This window comes from Felis catus, chromosome A1, assembly GCF_018350175.1.
Source record: "Felis catus isolate Fca126 chromosome A1, F.catus_Fca126_mat1.0, whole genome shotgun sequence".
NCBI lineage: Eukaryota > Metazoa > Chordata > Mammalia > Carnivora > Felidae > Felis > Felis catus.
Genome location: NC_058368.1, coordinates 43,213,273 through 43,227,617, shown reverse-complemented (window position 1 = coordinate 43,227,617; position 14,345 = coordinate 43,213,273). Strand labels below are relative to the sequence as shown.

At 33.5% G+C, this 14,345-nt stretch overlaps 1 long non-coding RNA gene across 8 annotated transcripts in view; it reads left to right on the top strand.

The window, feature by feature from the left end:
• LOC109492592 overlaps positions 1-14,345 on the top strand; it is a 307,588-nt gene that overhangs the window by 170,474 nt on the left and 122,769 nt on the right. For 2 of the 8 annotated variants that reach the window (XR_006595501.1, XR_006595503.1), the window contains one exon: positions 3,333-3,470. The exons of the other annotated variants lie outside the window; for them this stretch is intronic. This is a non-coding gene — a long non-coding RNA (uncharacterized LOC109492592). The remainder of the gene's footprint in view (positions 1-3,332; positions 3,471-14,345) is intronic. 8 annotated transcript variants of the gene reach the window in all.

Here is a 14,345-nt window from a genome sequence, read left to right as displayed (position 1 = left end):
AGTCATCAAGATGAAAAGTACAATAGAGGGAATATAGTCAATAATATCATAATAATGTTTATGCTAATAAATGGTGACTACATTTATCGTGGTAAGCCTTGAGTAATGCATAAAATTATCAAATCACTATGCTGTACACCTAAAACTAATATACTATTGTCTGTCAACTGTACTTAAATTTTAAAAAAAAGAAAGAAAGAAAATATATGACCATTTGGTTACTTCCTGAAAAAAAATGATCATGCCTACATGAGGAGATCATCACAAAATTCTAATAGTTGAGGCTCAAAGAGCTTCCAGGTGTGTGAACATATCCATGTACTGAGAGAGTGATGCACCTCAACTGTATGGGGACAGAAGCTCCAGTGCTTTGGACTGTTTCAGACCTCAACCTACATATTTCTTCATCTGGCTATTAATTAGTACCCTTTATCATATCCTTTAATAAACTTCTAATCATAGGTAAGTGTTTACCTGAATTCTGTGAGCCACTCTAACAATTAGTCAAATTCAAAGGGGAGGAGGTCATGGGAACCTTCAATTTGTAGCAAAGTCAAGACAAAAGTTGTAGGTAACCTTAAGACCTATTACTTACGATCAGCATCTGTAGTGGGGAGCAGTTTCATGGGACTGAGCCCTCATCTCCAGGTGGATAATGTCAGAATTGAATTAAATCATAGGGCACCCAGGTGGTATTGCAGAGAATTGCCTGTGGAACTTCTTGCGGAAGAAAAAAAATAGAAGTCACTGAAGTGAAACGTTCTATGTGAAAGTAAAGGAGGAACACGGCAGGAGAGCTGTAGGTCCTTCCAATACAAAACCCAGGAATCTGCATATTACAAAAATACCAAGTTGAATTTCTGCATTTAAAAGTTTGGAAAATTAAAGAGACACACCTGAAACTCCTCCAGTAAAAGAGGTACACTTTGTCTATCTTTGTTTAATCAAAAGATTTTAACAAAGCTTTCCCAAACAATGAGCTCTTTACTCCCTGAGATGAATTACACACTCTTCTTAGAACCTGTCTCATACTGCTGGAGCTTTTCAAATAGCAGGATTTTCTTTCTCTTATTCTTACAACTTGCATGAGAAAGTATCTTAACACCATTGTTAAATTAGGTTTCTGCTGTCTGTATTTTATCTTATAAAATGATTATAAACTTTGATAAAACACTAGTATCAACTATGATTCCATTAAAAGTGTCCTAATTTCATAATACAGTTTTCAAAAAGTAATATTGTGACTTTCATTTAAATGCATCAAATATGGGTATTGAAGAGGGCATCTTTTGGGATGAGCACTGGGTGTTGTATGGAAATCAATTTGACAATAAATTTCATATATTAAAATAAATAAATAAATAAATAAATAAATAAATAAATAAATAAAATAAAGATATGTTAGTTATTTTATTTAGTTCAATAAATGAAGGAACCAATAAGGTGTGAAAACTAGTCCAAAGAACATTTGACAACTTAGTTTAACAAAGAATATTAGGAAAAGATTTTTGGATTATATACAAAACTGGTTATTGTCCAACAGGGTCATAAATTAGAATCCTTATTATTATTCGTCCCAATGGATGAAAAACACTTCCATCTCTACTGGCCAATAATCTACAAGTTAACCTCTTTCCTTATAGAGTTGTGTAATAGACAATTAACACTTCAATCCCAGCACTCTGCTGACAAGACACTTAGCATTCTGTTTTCCTACTTATGAACTATGAATAATTTTTCTGACACTAATACCACCCTAGTATAAATGTCAAGTCAGGAGCACCTATAATAATATTTGGGGGCACTTTATAATTATTTGGATACTGTAAGTTAAAACTCCACTAGATGAAATTTATTTAGAGATATATTTAATTAAGATACATATATTCATCTATTCTTATATTAGAAGTTGTAATGGAAAAAAATCACAAGAGGGAAATGAAGATGAAATATCAGTAATTAAATTTAAAAAATAAAATTTATATCCCTGTGATTGTAAAAGATCTTGAAGCACTAAGTGGAGATGGGAACCTCACTGTGACTATAAAGGTAAAGAAGGGTAAAAGACAACATTGGTATCAACAATCTCCTAATACTGATAGTTGTTTAAATAATTGCCATGCACCCAAACACAGTAACACAACAAAGAAATAAAAATATCATGTGGTAAATTAATGTCATAGTGTGTAGCCGAACACTAAAGAAAATTCTAAATGTAGAAGCCAGAAAAACTTTCTGAATCCAGTAGAATTTGAAATGAGACTTGTACAATAAAATTTAGATTGTAAGAGAAATTCTAGAAGGCAGTACAATGAAAGAGACAGAAATAATTCATGTCTACATTCACTCCCAAATATTATTCAAATGTCAATTCTATACTAGGTAGGTGTCTGTCTATCAGGGTATGCCGTGTCATATTGATATTAAGGGTTTCTGTATGTGTATCTATACACACAATATGCACACGCATACTTACACATTCATGTTTATAATATACACCCATATCCTGATCAGAATTACATTCTACATGTTTATTAAATAGTATCTTTAAAACACTCCGGAAGAAGCCACAACAATCTTTTCATTCAGCTATACTTATTTCTGATCAACACAATGTATTTTTTTGATGGACATAATCAATGTTAGAAATTAATTGTTGTTAGTGAAGTGGTGTTTAAATTAAGCCTTTCAGTTAGAAGTGTTGTGTAGATCCATCTATCCTTACCCAAAGAGTATATTAGGATTTGATGAGCCCATTATTTATATTCTTTGAGGTGACGCTTAACATTTAAACCTGAAATAGTACTGCATTTGCCACTGACTAGAGGATTATTGATAGTTACCTTTGATTGTATGGTTAATTGACCATCACAAATAGTATACTGTTTAATTTGATTCTGTTGCACCTTCTATGCAATGAGTTGATGGAAGTAACAAAAATGACACAGAGTCTTGCAAGTGAATGCTAAATTGTTTCGGATTTTATTTGTTTGGGTTTTGCTAACTGATAATAGGTAAATGACAATTTGATTTGGGGCTTATTTTCATTGTAGCATATGAAGTTAGGAGATAGAGATATCCTATGTGTATATATATATATCTTTCATTCCCTCTTAGTATTAAAGGATATAGTTATTTATGAAAAATAGTAATATAGTGCCTCTGTCTTATAGCAGTTTACAACAGAACAAAACAATAAATTAACAAGGTGTTATTAGGGTGATGAGTGAAGTTCTTTCTTAAGTGTTCATATTTAAGTTGAAGGATGAGAATGATAACTATATTGCTATCAATATATTGGGAAAATTGGGAAACTATATTCTGTATTTCAGAGAGAGCATGAGAAAGAGAGAAAAAATATTGTAAAGACCTTTAAACAGGAAGAAAACATGACACAATCCAGAGAATGTCAGATGGATTTAAGACAAGAAAAAAGTCAAGAGAATGGAGAGCACACTAAGAGTCAGCAGGTGAATTTGAGAGTTTGGAATTGCAAGGCCTTGCAAGGCTTGTTTAAAATAAGGCACACAATTAAATATTATTGTAAGTAATATTAAGCATAATCCTGTAAAAATTTCAAGAGAGGCATTCATATGATCTGTTTGGGATATAAAAGGAATACTCAAGATGATCTGTGAAGAATGAAGGACTAAAGAGAAAATAAGGCAGTAGAGAAACCAATTTAATGGCTAATAGTAATAGTCATTTAGACATTACTAAGGTTGAAGAGGAAGATGGATGCAAATATGTTTTGAGGAGATCATTAACCTAGATGTTGAATTCACCAAGGATGATGATAGAAGTATATAGGAAGATTGTGAACCATAAATATTCCTAAGAAAGAGGCCTCTTTTCCCGAAGTATATGGTGTCAGAGAAGTAAATGTCTCCTGCTTATGTGTGTCACTGGGGAAAAAACATCATCAAAGAGTAGCCAAATATCATGTTAAACAAAGGGGTTAAGAGAAGTGTGTGAATTGTGTGAGGATATCTTAGAGTTTTTTAATCAGTGAGGAGGAATTCAGAGGACACAACTGGCAGTTTGCATAGAGCTAAATATTGGCAAGTGTTCTCAGGTTAATAACAGTACTAAGTAATATGTAGATAACAATTGATTATCAAGGAGACTTACACTTTAAGTAATCCCTAAAGAAAACAATAATACAAGATCTAATGAATTTGATCTTGGTAGAGATGTAGAGTACAGGTTTCCTTGAAGATACTCTGAGTGACCCATTAAAAATTGCATGGAAGGCTCACACAGGAATGATTTGGGAAAAGATCGTGGAATACCTTAAATGTTGTGGGTAAACTACTTGTTTAATAAAAAGTTGTAGCTTTATATGGGGGCTTTTTAAAAATCTACCTCATTTTCAGGAATTGCTGGATGTGCAATACAGTAGTACGTCTTTTTACAAATTTTAAAAACAATAGAGAAAGAGATGGAGAGACAAAGAGGCAGGAAGTAGAGGAAAATCCAGTATTATAACTATGGCATTGTGAACTTTGGATGGCCGTATTCAACAATGAGCAAAAACCAAAATGTTCCAAAGAAAGAACGATGAAGCAGACACATTGAAAGAAGCAAAATGGAGAGAGAGGACATCATCTCTTCATAGCAGATCTCTAATCTTTGATCCTGTTCCTGAGACCCAACTCCACTGGCTAGCCTTGCATATTATTTCATTAAATTTCCTGTTTTTTTTTTCTTAATAGTTGTTTAAACTGCACTTCTTTAACTTGCAATCATAATAATCTTAATTCCAAAAGTATCACACTGCACTTAAAATGAAATACAAAGCCTTTTTCATGACCTCATGACACTGTCCGGTCCTGTCTTCCTTTCCCAACTCATCTTTTACCAGTATCTTCCTTATTCTTTGTGGCAGAACAGATCATCTCTGCTTTCCAGAGCCTCAAAGTTAGTTTTTGTCCTGGAATCTTCACACTGTTTTTTTTACACTTTGTCTAGAATATTTTGCTTCCAGTCATTTTCTTAGCTGACTTTTTTAGAGAAACTGACTAGGATGTTAGGAGCTTAAAAGGCCTTTTCCTGGCCACCATTGCAGAATAACTTTTACACTATCACTCTACATCACCTTACTCTCTACATTTTAAAATTAAAATTTAAAGTTTATAGTAGTAAAGAAATTTTATGGTTTATATATTATTGTTTCCATGTAACCAAGAGTAGGAAATAGACCATAATAAGCATCAAATGTTTATTGAGTGAATAAATGATATAAACATAAGATATTATGAATTTTTATAGGTATTTAGCAAGAAAATTACATGATTGTAGTTATTTTAAGAAGTTAAAGAAGTTTTAGTGCTCAAAGTATATTATAAAATAGAGGAATTGAAGTCAGATTCATTAAAAACTATTGCAATAATTGAAGCCTCAAGAGATGATGGTCATACATGGAGAATATCAGTAAGACAGAAAATAAAATAAAATGAAATAAATAATACATTCCCAAGAAAGAGATGACTAGCTATTAAAAAGCACCTATTTTCTCTGTAGTTTTTAAAAATAATTTTAACGTGTTATTAATAGATAAGAATTTTTTGCTTTAAAGAGATTCATTATATACTCCTTTTAAATAAGAGCTTGGAAGAGAGAAGATAAGAATTTTATGTGTGCATTACTGATGTAAAACAAAGGCATGCTGTGTTGTTTTCCTAGAAAACCTATAGAGTTACAACAAAATTTCAAGTCTGCATGCTTTTGCTTTGAACTCAGCAGACATCAGATGTGCACTGCATTTTAGAAGAGCCATATTTTTATTGAAGAGGTAAACTAGACACTCCTTGTGTAGCCATGTAAGTAAAATGTGGAAGATGTAAAAGTTACTTCAATTAAGGAGTTCAAGGAATTACAAAGCCATTTTGGGTACAGTGAACAGTGAGAAAACAAGTCTATGAGCAAAGTTGGAAAAGAAAACAATAACAAAAAGTTTTGATGCAGGGCTTTGCATTATAGTGGTAGCTGGTTAAAGAGATCAATTAAGAGAGAGTAGCATAAATGAATACTTTTGAAAGTATAAGATTAGAAATCACTGATAATAATTATTAATATCCAAAAATTTATAGCAGCCAACCACCCCTTATTTTTTAGTAGAGAAGTGTTGTGTCCTATGAAGAGTGAACATGGAATCCTTGGAGAAATTTGAGTATCTTTTTGATCACAGAAATGGATGGAGGTGTCCATAGAAAGTGGAGGATTAAGGAGATTAAATATATCATAAGTCCCAAAGAACATAACATCAGGGTGCTGGGGTACAACATCTGGGAAATTTTTGACACTTGAGTTCAGATATGTGTTGAGGTCCTTGCCTTTTGTTTTTATCCTTTCAGTAGATCCATGGACTCATTTTGTTTCTCTTTCGGTAATGTTTGATAAAACATCTCATGCTTTTACCCTCTTTCTTACTGCTTCTGAAAAAAAATGCACAGATAATTTTGCTTGAAGTTTAGCCATTAGCTATTGCCTGAGTTCTTATTCCTGTTTTTAACTTTGACTCAATTGCTCACCAATTTTTGTCCTACTCTCATAAGTCTCTGTTAATTCTCCCCCAACATAGATACATACAGACATATATTTTTTAGTTTTTATTTTTTAATGCTTATTTATTTTTGAGAGAGAGAGAGCCAGAGCATGAGCAGGGGACAGGCAAAGAGAGAGGGAGACACAGAATCTGAAGCAGGCTCCAGGCTCTGAGCTGTCAGCACAGAGCCCAGTTTGGGGCTTGAACCCATGAACTGTGAGATCATGAGCTGAGCCAAAGTTGGACACAACCAAATGGGCCACCCAGGCACCCCATACATATAGATTTAAACCCTCTGACATTCTCTTAACTAATCTTGTGAATTGTTTTCTTCAGTAACTTGCCTTTTTGAAAACTGAGGGTGTAATACAGACAGAACCGTATTTAAAACTTCTCTCAGATGGTTATTTTCCATATGGTTATTTTCCATGTTTTAGGATATCTCAATTTTATGCTGCCTTTAAGATGTAGGATAAAGAATAGCTAACCATAAAGTTCTTCCTAAATATCAGACACTGTAACACATGCATTACATGTATTTATTTATTTTTTAAATTTTGACAGCATCCCTGCCAGGTAGATTATATTATTATGCCCTTTTTACTCGTGAGAAGACTGATAAGTGGAAATTTAAATCACATGATAAAGACAAGAGTGAAACTCATGCACATGGTTTCAGAGTCCATTTTTTCCCTCAATATGTTATGTTAACAAATAAGAGACTTAAAAAATAAACACTGAGATTAATACAGACAGAAGTTACCTAAGTCAAGGAAAAAAATGAGCGAGGATCAAGTTTGATAAGAGAGCGAACATGCTTGTATCAAAAGCACAAAGAGCATGGCAGGGACAGTCCTTTTACCAAGGCATTATTGACTGCTAAAATACTTAACTAAAATTAAAACAATATTGAAGAAGGAAAACCTTAAGTAACTTATCAGAGTAGCATGGTTTTTTGAATTATCATTAAGAAATTAATTTGGACTATAGCAGAGAACAAATACCAATCACCACCATGATCACAACAAAATATATATGTTAAAGATGCTGTTGCATAATAAATTCTGGGGGATTATCTACATAAAGAAGTAAGGGGTATTGTTTCATAATTTTAATTATTTTATTTAATAACACTACATGTTTCTATTTATGTGGTAACAGTTAAAAATGGACATGTTTGAGTTTGAGATAAAATTTGATTAAAAATTTAGTTAACATATGTTAAAAGTACACTAGAAAGGAAATGGCAGAAAAGTACAACTTTTTATGAATAGAATGGAATGAGTGAGTTTTGGTTATCAGTTAAAAAATGAGCCTAGTTTTGTCCTAAAGCATCTGACTGTTTTAGAATGTAAAAGAGGACACAGAAAGACAATATTTAAGTAGATACAGAAAATTATAGTTTTCAGAAAGTAAATTATTTGCCTTGCTTTATAGTAACTGAAAATAAGTCTAAAAGCAGCATAAATGTGTGTGTGGTTTTTTTTGACAAAGTTTTATGTTCTTATTCATAAAACAACTTAAAAAGCAAGAGGAAGCTTGCAAATTCTTTAATAAACCAAATAATAATTTGGTTTTCTTTCTGAGAAAAGTAATCTCAGTCGTTAGTTCTACCTTAACAAGTGTTAGTAACGATACATTTGCTATGATGTGCACAATCTTTTCAGAGAGAAGACTTCATGTCTCACAAGAATGATTACTTACCTTCTGCTGACTTTGCCATGCCCTTGATTGTGAAAGAGCTAAGATTTCTTAAATTGTGTTACTTTCTGTGTTTATTTAAAATATATTGCCACTTTGATTAAAAAGTAATCAAACTATTTTTTCTCAGTGATTACAATCATGTTTAATCAAGTGACCAAATCTCTGTAGGTAACTCCCTTGACTTTGCCTTCCCAAGATGAAACTCCAAATTTAGAAAGAAAAAAAAATAATGAGTGTACCTTTCACTTTTAATAATTTCTGTCCCATCAAAAAGGTAATCCTAAAGTCTCAGTTTTATTGTTTTGTAGATTACCAACAATTTTATATGTAACCTAGTAATCGGACTCCAATATTTGTTTCTAAAAGCATATTATTCATTTCCCTCCAAATGCTTTCAAATTCTTATGAATGAATTGAAAAAATATTTGACATATGTTTATTCTATATTCTTATAAAAGTCATGCTTTTAAATTTTGGAAACCATACTTTGACAAATCTGAAACTTTAGGACTTATCATTCAATGGCATTACTTTCATTGAATATAATCATTTTTTCCCTAGAATCAATTTTCCTGAGATGTCCAAGCATATTTGGGTCAGAACTCCATCTGTTTTTTTTTTAGGCTTTATAATCACCCACTTAAAATATATGCCAACTTCCCTAAGACAATAAGCAAAACAAACAGAACATGTTTTTACTTATTTTAGAAATAACCCTATACTTTATCAAAGCAAAACAACTAATATCTACAAAGCTTAACTGTATTAATCTTCTGTTGCTGTTGTAACAAATTATTTAATGGTTTAAAACAACACAAATACATTTTCTTGATAGGTCAGAATTCCGATGTGGGTCTCATTGAGTTAAAAATCTAGGTGTCAGCAGGGCTATGTTCCTTCTGGAGATTGTAGGGTAGAGTCCATTTCCTGATCTTTTCCAACTTGTAGAGGTCACACACACTTCTTTCTTTAAATTTTTTTTTGAAAATTTTTAAATGTTTATTCATTTTTGAGAGAGAGAGAGCACCTGCGCACGCCTGAGTCGGGGAGGGGCAGAGAGAGAAGGAGACACAGAATCTGAAGTAGTCTTCAGGCTCTGAGCTGTTGAACTCATGAACCATGAGATCATGACCTGAGCTGAAGTCAGATGCTTAACTGATTGAGCCACCCAGGTACCTCAAGATCACACACATTTCTTGATTCATGATGCCTTTCCTCCATCTTCAAAGCCAACAACAGTGGATCATTTCTTATCATATTTCATTACTTCTCACATTCTATCTGGCTCTTCCACTCCTAAGGAAATTTGTGACCATATTAGTCATATCTGGATAATCTAAAATAATCTCCCTATTTATTTTATTTTAATTTTTAAAAAATATTTATTTATTTTTGAGAGAGAGAGACAGACAGACTATGAGCGAAGGAGGAACAGAGAGAGAGGGAGACACACAGAATCCAAAACAGGCTCTAGGCCCTGAGCTATCAGCACAGAGCCTGACCCAGGGCTCAAACCCGTGGACTGGGAGATCATGACCTGAGCCGAAGTCAGACACTTAACGAATTGAGTCACCCAGGCACCACATAATCTCCCTATTTTAAATGCAGGTGATTAGTAATCTTAACTCCATCTGCAATAATTCTCCTTTCAACATAACAGATCATATTCACAGACTCTAAGAATTAAGACAGACATCTTTGGAGGGGAGGGGCATTATTCTACATACCACACTAACTAAAATAAGAGGTTGAGTAATTAACTCATACAAAATAAAGGTGTTCTAGATTCCATGGTAAAGTGAAGAAGGTTGGGGCACCTGAGTGGCTCAGTTGGTTAAGTGTCTGACTCTTGATTTCAGCTCAGGTCGTGATCTCAAGGTTCCTGAGTTTGAGTAAAGTGGGCCTCCTTGCTAACAGCACAGGATCTGCTTGTGTTCTCCCTCTCTCTCCCTCTCTCTCTCTCTCTCTCTCTCTCTCTCTCTCTCTCTGTCTCAAAATAAATAAACAAAGGGGCACCTGGGTGGCTCAGTCAGTTAAGCATCTGACTTCAGTTCAGGTTGTGATCTCATGGTTCATGAGTTCAAGCACCGCATCAGGCTCTGTGCTGACAGCTCAGACAGAGCCTGGAACCTGCTTCAGATTCTGTGTCTCCCTCTCTCGCTGCCCTTCCTCTGATTGCGCTCTGTGTCTCTCTCAAAAATAAATAAACATTAAAAAGATTCAAATAAATAAATAAACTTTTAAAAAGGAATGCTGATTGATTCATTTTTTTTTTCATTTACTCAGAAGCAATGTATTATAGCAGAAAAGGCTGGGATGTAGTAGTCATGAAAAAGGAAAGATAGAATTTGCACCCTAATTTATTTCTTATAGGTTGTGTAATAGTGGAGAATGATTTAGTCTTTTTGGGTTCTGTTTTCAGTTTTTTAATCAGAACAAAAATGAGGTCAATTAAACCCACTTTAGAGTGTTGCTCTGAGGACTGGGTATGATAATTAATATAAAGCACTCACCAGCTGCTAAGGAAAATTAGTCAACAAATGTCAGGTATTAGCAGTGTAGTATAGTGCCCCCCCTAATTTGATTTTTGGTAAGTGGTATTTGTTCATTAATTAAATAATTTACTTAATCTTTTATAATTTGAGAAATATTTTAAGCTCCTGCTATGCAAAACTAAAATATATAATACATCACACATAATTTCTAAAATATTAAAATAGCACTGTTTGGTATGACTGAAAAAAATCTAGCATTGATATTTTATTGCCATTATTACCATTTCTTATTTTATGGTGTTAGGAAATTATTCACACACACAAAAAAGCAAAAATTAGCAGGGTCCAATGGGAAAGTTAAGAAGTGTTAAAATTAAAGATCTCTTAATTTTCAGACAACTGAATTCCTTGTGAAGATAGTATTTTATTAGGTCTATTGTGAATTTTTCAAAAAATGAGTTGCCATGGCATCGTGAGTCTCCAAATGCTTTATAGTTTAACACCTCCTACCTTGTATCCATAAATTAGCCTCGGCAAGGACTTTGCTGTGTTGTCAGTACCGTCTTCTAAAATCAAGCGTTCATATCACTACTGGTATTGTAAATTTACTTGTGGAAAACTAGACCTTATTTTACACGATGGATAAATTATAATTTTTAACATATATTTACTAGTTTAAGATGTAGATGTATACAATATATTAACTTGCTCTAAGCTATTATATTATGAGATATAAAGCTTTATTTCTTTTCACAATTTATAACTTAAATAATTTATATTTCCAAAAATCGACTATCACAGTTGTTCATTTTAACCACAGAGTAAATGAAATTTTGTTTTTTTACCCTTGTTCAAAGAAAATCTTACAATCTCTAAGGAAGCTGTTTCCCTGAAAGTTGATGTCCAAAGTCCTGAAAAGGGCCAAAACATTTTTTTTTTATTTTAGCAATGTTTGTTGAATATTTTATTAATTATTTTAAATGTTTATTCATTTTCGAGAGAGAGAGATAGCATGAGCTGGGGAGGAGCAGAGAGAGAGGACAGAGGATCCAAAGCAAGATCTCCTCTGACAGCAGAGAGCCCAATGTGGGGCTCAAATTCAGGAACTGAGAGATCATGACCCGAGCTGAAGTTGGAGGCTTAACTGACTGAGCCACCTGGTGCCCCTGTTGAGTATTTTAAACAAAATGTTCAAAATAATATTATCTACTTTAAACAGAGTATACTTTGAAATTATTTTATCTTTCCTGATGAATAAACCATGGTTTACCAGATTGCACTATAATGCAATATAATTTGGGAGGCCTCTTAAGCTGTGCAGAGGTATTTTCCTTTATTGAGAAGTTACCAATTATTATTTCTCTATTGTCTCAAAACCTTTTTGACTTAGTTGAAATAGTACAGGTTACTATTCAAATAAACAGGTCTTCAAATAGTCCAATAATAATATGAGGGACAAAGAATAATTTACCTGATATTTATAGGTCTCAATGTTAATTTATGATATACATTTTTTTAATGTTTATTTATTTTGAGAGACAGAGATAGTGAGCGGGGGAGGGGCAGAGAGAGAGAATCCTAAGCAGGCTCCATGCTGTCAGCACAGAGCCTGAGGTGGGGCTCGTACTCACGAACCATGAGATCAGCTGAAATATCAGGAGGCAGACATTTAACTTGACTGAACCACCCAGGTGCCCCTATGATATAAAATTTTAATTCAGTATAATCTATTATCTAGGTAAACCTGCCTTCACCTATAGGAAGGGTCTTTGACATCAGTCTCAGTATTCTGTGTTAAAATTCTTTACATGTATCAATCAGTTTTTCAGTGCATGAGGATCTCCTTAATAGGGCAGAGAATCATTACAAGGTTCATCCCAATGGGCAGGGACTGAAATTGATTGTATTGCTAGGGAACCAGTACTAGATTGACTTGGGATTATTTCTACACAAGTTATATGTTTGGAACGTTATGATAAGCAAGACATCCAGTTGTCCCTCTCCTCAAAGACATTAAATCAGACAAGTAATCCTGTAATAAATGAGAACGGAAAGGTAGTCAGTTCTCTAATTGGTGAATACTGCCTGATTAAGAAGATTCATATATGCCATATTCAGATATGTGAAATAACTTTTCCTGATTGTCTGGAGGAGTGATTCTTAATGAGGAGCAATTAGGCATTCAGCAGGGAACATTTGGCAGTATCTAGAGACATTTTTGTTTCTCAAGACTGTGGAAATGACTATGCTACTGATTTGATATTGAGCAGATAGAAACCAATGATACTGCTAAACATCTAACAAAGGATAGGATTCACACGAATGATGATCCACTCCTAAATGTCAGTAAAGCTGCTTTTGAGAAACCTTGATCAGAACAGATTCAAAGTTTGACATTATTATATTGGATTTCTATTATACCACTCTGATTGTGATAGTATGTTGGAATTGGCATAGGCAAGACTGTATTTAATGCATCAGATAAACCAGACACTTGAGTGCCCTGAACTAAAGACGATGAAGACATGGACAATTTTGAAATATATTGGAGCAAAGTACTTAAATATACTTCATGATTGATTAGGTGAGGCCAGAGAGTGAATGAGGTTTGTGAATGTACCAACAGAATGGCTGGTAGCTAAAAGATTCAGGAGAAGAAGCAAATTTTGAGAAGATTTTTAGTAGATTTGAGATCTAACTATCCAATATCCAATTGATATTGAAAATATCCGATAGATACTAATAGAGTTCAAAACAAAAAGATCTGACATGTTTGTTGAATATATAGCTCTTATCATAATGCCTAGCATACAGTATGTGCTCACTGTGTATTAGATGAAATAGTAAGTGTAAGAAATACTATTTTATTCTTCATCCCTCTACCTGGAAGAAACAAACCTGAGATTCCACAAACACATTTGGGTACTAGACTATTGGTATTACTTTGCCAAAATTTTCCTAGCTACTCAACTGGCTCAACTCTGATATTCAGCTGCTTTACAGCAGCTTCTCCTTTCTGGAGAATCTTTAAACATATACTTTCAGGTATTTACCATCTTTTGTATAATCTTTATTTAATCTTTAGTCTAATGCTATCAAGATCACCATATTCCTCGACCTTGACCCTGAATCCATCTGCGTTATGACAGTCCTCACTTACACATCAAGGCTGTCACTATAGCACTTTGTAAATGACACTTCTGTATTATAATTGTATGCTTCTTATATACTTATATGCTTTTAGAAATTGGCTTATAAAGACTTTTGTGATGGCAAAGTAAGGAAATCCATTCACAAAAGCAATACAATTCCAGAAAAATATTCAAAAACATATATTTAAGGAGTCTAGAAATTAACCAAGGGCTTGTGATAATGTGAGAAGTGCTTATTCAAGAAAAACTGCTGAACATTGGTAAGAACAACAATTTGTGGCCTTTTAACTTGCTCTATTCACATCTGCTTCTGCCAAGATCCACAATAGTCTTAAATAGCAACAGCCTTATAATTATGGCAGCTGTGAAAATGAGCAGCCCTGTAGTTATTCAAAAGAGCATACAGGAAAGGATCTCCTCAAAAAATTTAGCTATTCTTAAAATAGT